Genomic DNA, 5924 nt, shown 5'->3' with positions numbered 1-5924 from the left:
TACATGTGGGAGAGAGCAGTATCATCAAAGAAATATTCATTCATAGACATATGTTTTCTACTGAACATGTCTTTTAAGTTTTTAATGATCTTCTGCCATCTTTTTTTACTAGGTAACCTGAATAGCCATCCAGATCCTGTGGTAACAGTTCCTGCTATTCACATAACTAAAGAACTACTTCTCCAAGGAAGCTGACATCATGATACCAGGACTTAGCAACACTCATTTTTCAGCATGCTCTTAAGAAAAATCATTACATTAAAAAAAAAAAAAAAACAGATTTTGTTTCTTCTAACACTAGTAGTATACAGACTACTAAATTAGCAAAGCCAAACACTTCGAGAAGCAGCATGGGACAACTGAACTACTTTTATTCCTTTAATAATTTCTTTGCCTGCTCCAGTTCTGATTTCTCCAAGTCCCTGCTTTCTTGTGTGAAAATACCTTCCCTTAATTTGTTAAAATAAATCTGAAAAAAAAAATTCCAATAACAAACTGGGGCAATTAATCTTTTTTTTTTTTTGCCTAGACCCTTATAATCACAAAATGATCAAGCAATTTATAGCTTTGGTGCTAGCACTGTGACTGGGAACAAGAAGAATACAACCACAATAAAGTATAGCTATCTATTAGAAGGACTGCATAAAGACATCTTTGGCCATGGAGGCTCTGGGCCCTCTGGAAATAAGTCAGTTGCATTGCCAACATGACAAAGAAAATAGCAATGTTCAGAATCAGGAACAGTCTGGTGTACGAAGCAGACAGTGATGGGCTCTGCTGTGAGTAGCTGTCACCATCCGTACCTGTCCAGACTGGTCTTTCATCAACCCCCCATTTTTATGTTTCTCATATGTTACATCGGCAAAATCTAAAAGGTCTTTCATTTCTTCATCTTCATCTATGGGTAGTTCTTTCTGTGCCAAAATCTGAGCTTTTTGTCTCATCTTTTTCTCATTGACTTCAATCTGTGCAAAAATATCAGGAACAGCATCTACAAATTTATAGCATTTGCCTGCCCTTCGGTTTTTCTTTGATTTGCTTTGCTGCTGCTGCTGTTGCTGGGATATGGCAAAAATCCTATCAATGGCCTCCTCAGTCTATCTCTTGTCTGAAAATCTTCGCAGGCGCTCAGCAGTCTTCCTAAAGCTAGCTGTGTTCTGGACTCGGGACAGGGTCTGCTTCTCCAGTAGTTGGAACACTGGCTTAAAACGCTGCAGGTTCTGTTCAACAATAGCAGCATAGTCCTTCACCTCAGGGACAAGGGTGCTCTTGATGGCTGAATTCCAGTCAAACAGAATTTTCTGACGATCTGCAATGACCTGTGCAAAGGCAGACTGTCCTGTGGTCTCACCTGTCCACAGGTAAGTTGCATAGGCATGTTCACTGGTGGCTATGAACACATCCAGTTGCTGAGAGTCTCCATGGATACTGAAGCTCTGAACATCTACAGATGGCCCTATGAAGAGGGAAACTGCCCTGGTGATGGGACTTCAAAGGTGCATGGTGACATTCACAGTTTGTCCCATTGTAGGGATAGCCCCGAGGGTATGTCACTGAGGCAAAGGTTGCTTTCTCACTGTAGCCAGTATCATCCATCCAGTACATTTTACAGAGACCATCTCGCTGCCTGATGAAAGCCCCATGGACCCCATCGACCATTGTCTCTTCAAAAGGTACATCCACATTGTGGAAGAAGCTTGCTGCTGTCTCCAGAGGGCTCTCCCCTCCCAGGTGTATTTGGTCTACAAGGAGAAGCAGCTGTGGATGCAGGAGGATCTGATTCCTCTGAACATTCTTCAGATTGAGCTGGGGGTTATAAGCTCCCACACCTTCTCCTTGGATGAAAACCACCCCATTTTTCTCCACTGCTGCAACCGCTCTCCCCTGAGAGCTTGCTGCCAGGTCATGCTTGTATTTAGACCATTTTGATGAGCAATCTTCTGTGACCTGACCCTCCCAGGGAGAAAAGCAGCTCTTTGACACAGCTGGGGAAAACATCAAAACGTTGTTGAAGAAGGTGTACTTTGGCCCATAGAGAGCCTCAGTGATGAAAGGCACACCACTGGGAGCAAAAGTAAATGAGTTTTGATCAGGGTGTTCATGCCCTGCATTAAAAGTTCTCCACCCTTTGATCCAATCCTTGTATTTGTTTCTATGGACAATGTCATATATTGCACGTCCCCCAAGTTTTCCTGACTTGAAGGAAAGGAAAGATCTATTGATTTCTGCAGGTAGTGCACTTCCGTAAGTCGCAACACCCCAGTCTTCAAAATAATGCAATGTAGGGGTGCCAAAATCTGGAGGAGGAATGGATTTCAAGCTGGCATCATACCAGAGGAATTCTGTGTGTAGAGTACACCAGCGCTGCCCTTTGGACGGTGTTCCTGGACCGTCCACCACTCTGTTCCTTCTGATTTGGTCAGCCAGCCAGTTACCGCTGCCGTTACGCATGACAAATTTATCCAGGAACACTCGTTGGCTTTCTGGACCATAAAACCAGTTGTAATTTGAGTCCGCAATAGCCACAGTCCTTTGAAACCCTGGCAGGATGTTTCTGTACAGAAATGCAAAGTGTTGTTTAAGCCACGGATGGCCAAAGTGGTTGATGCCAAAGTGCCTCTGAATGAGAAACATCTACTGGAAGAGTGATTGAGTGGTGTAGCTGCCATGTGCAACTTCTTCATAGAGGGAGCCGTCCGTCACCTCCCGGAGCAAGACCAGAGATTTCTCCATGATGGTCAGAACCTGTTTGGTCCATAAGTAGGCTTCTTGAAGATACCCTTGATTCATCAGAACTAGGCTTCCTGTGAGCAAAGCCATGCAGCTGGTGGGCTGGTGATTGTGCAGGTATTGAAATCCCATCCTCTCCTGCATGAATTTCATACGTATATCCCGAGGCATTGGCAATCACTTCAAGAAACTTCTCCTGTTGTGTCTTGCTCAGGTAGTTGTACAAGAAGTCACAAGCAGTGGCAAAACCAACCAGGGAGTGAGCAAGCGGGACCTCATCCCAAGGAGCAGCCTTCAGCAGCTAGGCCGCGCTGCCGTCCCTTCCATGTAGTCTCTGGCCGTGTCTCGGGCTCCAGTGCTCTCAGGATACAGCACACAGAACATGGCCAAGGCACCCAGGTCGCTTCCGTAAGTGTCATTCCAGCGGGCGCTGTGATCCTTGGGCTCCCAAGGAGGCAGGCGCTCCACAGGGCTGGGCGGCGTGGTGTGCACGGCGTCGGGGCGCCGGAGGCGACGTGCTCGTGACAGCCGGCCGCCCTGAGCTGCAGCTCCGCCACCTCCGCCCTGGAGAAGCCCAGCAGCGGGTGGCTGTCGTGGCTGGCACTGGTGAAGGGAGTCGTGACTTCCGGGTTCTCGTCGGTGAAGGAGGCTGACACCAAGCAAAGCGAATCTGTGAAGAACACACTGGGAGCCCCGTGCGCGAGTCCTCATCGTGGCATCCGATCTCCACATCTCCAAGGCAGCCAAACCGGCTTCGAAAGACCCGCTCCCCGCCGCGGCTCCGTCCTCTCCGGCGTCGCCTGCCAGCCTCGTCCCCGGCTCCACAGCCCCTTCCCGGCCGCCTCACTCCATGGCGCCCGGGCCCGGCCCCTCGGAGCTGAACCCTCACCGCGCCCGGGCCCCGGGATCTTAACTGGACGTGTAAGTTCAGGAATCAAGTCCACGCATCTCAGAGACGTTTGTTTTCTTCCCATGTTGATTTTAATGGAAAAGTCAGTTTAGAAGCTGACAACAAGCTCACGTGTGTGCTGCAGTCTGCGTTTCCACTTCTTCTCACCACTTCTCTCTGGTTTTCAGGAGATTGATCCTTTGGAACCAGGTGAGTCATACAAATGGGTCATGAATGCTGTGGAAACCAGTGAGGGTGAGCGATTAGACAGTTTAATAACATTCGTTTAATTTTTCAGTAAACACTAAAGATATTGTGCCAAAAACAGTACCATAATAATTTTCATTTAACTTAGATCCAATATCATTGTCAGTGAAAAAATCAATTGTGTTTCTTGAAAAATACAATAAATGTGATCCTATTTGTCAAAAATATAATACGGTTGATCTTGTGCCTTCTGGCCTTTTTTCTCTAACTTGGGCGCTTTTTTCAAACCGTTTTTGATCTACTGCCTGAGACTGGGCGATCCAACCCAAGACAAGCCACATATCTCGGGAATTCTATGTAAATTTAGAATCAAAGTTTGTCAACTTTCTATTCCAGACGTTTTTAGTTTTTGCACATGAGAATGCTTATTAAAAAGTGACACTTGTCTGGAGTATTTTCTGAGAGTAAAGAAGACAATTTACAGAAACAAATCATGCTCTGTCTTACAAATAATACTTTTTGGATATCCATAAAAGTCAAATCCTAATCTATCCTTCTCTTGATTTTTGAAACAGTTTTGAACAAGATCAGAGAAGAATGGACAGGGGGAAATTGCTCCTTAGTAACGGGTTTTTTCTCTTGGGAATTACAGATAACCCGAAAGTAAAAGTAACTCCGTTCTCTGTATTTCCAATTGTTTATCTCATTATTGTCCTGGCAAATTTTGGAATGATCATTTTAATTAGGATGGATTGGCAGCTTCACAGGCCAATGTATTTTTTCCTCAGCCACCTCTCTTTCTGTGATCTCTGCTATTCCACGGCAATTGGGCCCAAGATGCTGGTGGACCTGATGGCTGAAGACAAATCTATTTCTTTCACTGGCTGTGCTCTGCAATTTCTCATCTTCTGTATCTTTGCAGATTCTGAGTGTCTGCTGCTGGCAGTGATGGCCTTCGATCGGTACAAGACCATTAGCAACACTTTGCTACAGTCAATATGTCCAACAGAGTGTGTTTCCTACTCTCGGCTGCAGTTTATCTGGTAGGAATGACAGATGCCTTAATACATACGACCTTGGCATTCCACTTATGTTTCTGTGGATCTGATGAGATTAATCATTTCTTCTGTGACGTTCCTCCTCTCCTATTGCTATCTTGCTTAGACACACAGGTCAATGAGCTGGTGATATTCACCATTTTGGGGTTGATTAAACTGAGTACCATTTCAGGAGTTCTTGTCTCCTATTTTTATATCATCCTTTCAGTCTTAAAGATCCACTCTGCTGAGGGAAGGTTCAAAGCATTCTCCACCTTTCCCTCCCACTTAACTGCAGTTGCAATTTTCCAGGGAACTATGTGCTTCGTGTATTTCTGGCCAAGTTTATTCTACTCTCTAGATCAGGACAAAATGATCTCATTGTTTTACACCCTTGTGATTCCCATGTTGAACCCTCTGATTTATAGCCTAAAGAACTAGGATGTGAAAGAAGCCCTGGGAAAGATGAAAAATAAACTTTTTAAGTAAATATGTATACACTGTAAATAAATATGCATTTATATACACACAGAAACGCACACTCATTGCTTTCTTCAAATTGTGTATTATAAAGTTGTCTCAAATACCTTAACTTAATATAACACACATTTTACTAATTCACAGCATGCTAAAATTTTGAAATTTCCTAAATAGGCTATACTTTATCATGTGCCTTCAACTTAAATAAAGTTCTCTCTATTTTTGTAAAACTTTCTTGTCTCTGTATTAGTGTGCTTAACTTTCATTTGTATGCTCTTTATTTCATGAATTAATTTAATTATTCTGAGAGTTATCAAGTCTTTAGGATGTGCCTTTTACACTGTTGTGTGCTTTTCATTTTATGGTAATTCATTAGTTTCTATGCTAATGAATCTCATAATGTAGTGAAACTGGAAACATTAAACTTACAAATAATTCCTAATAAACTGTAAAATGCAATTAAGCCAAAAGGCAGCATACTCAAATACAAGGAAGATGTCTAAATCTATATTACAGAGGAGAAAAGATTCTTTGAAATGGGGACATTTAGTTTCAGATCTAAACAATGAGTAATATACAAT

The 5924-nt window shown here is 43.6% G+C and overlaps 2 pseudogenes; one reads left to right on the top strand and one right to left on the bottom strand.

The window, feature by feature from the left end:
- Positions 1-573: 573 nt before the first annotated feature.
- LOC134391793 (dermatan-sulfate epimerase-like) lies at positions 574-3704 on the bottom strand (annotated as a pseudogene).
- Positions 3705-4423: 719 nt separating this feature from the next.
- On the top strand, positions 4424-5352 carry LOC134361103 (olfactory receptor 5W2-like; annotated as a pseudogene).
- Positions 5353-5924: the final 572 nt, after the last annotated feature.

Source organism: Cynocephalus volans, chromosome 12, assembly GCF_027409185.1.
Source record: "Cynocephalus volans isolate mCynVol1 chromosome 12, mCynVol1.pri, whole genome shotgun sequence".
NCBI lineage: Eukaryota > Metazoa > Chordata > Mammalia > Dermoptera > Cynocephalidae > Cynocephalus > Cynocephalus volans.
This window is presented reverse-complemented; position numbering and strand designations above follow the sequence as displayed.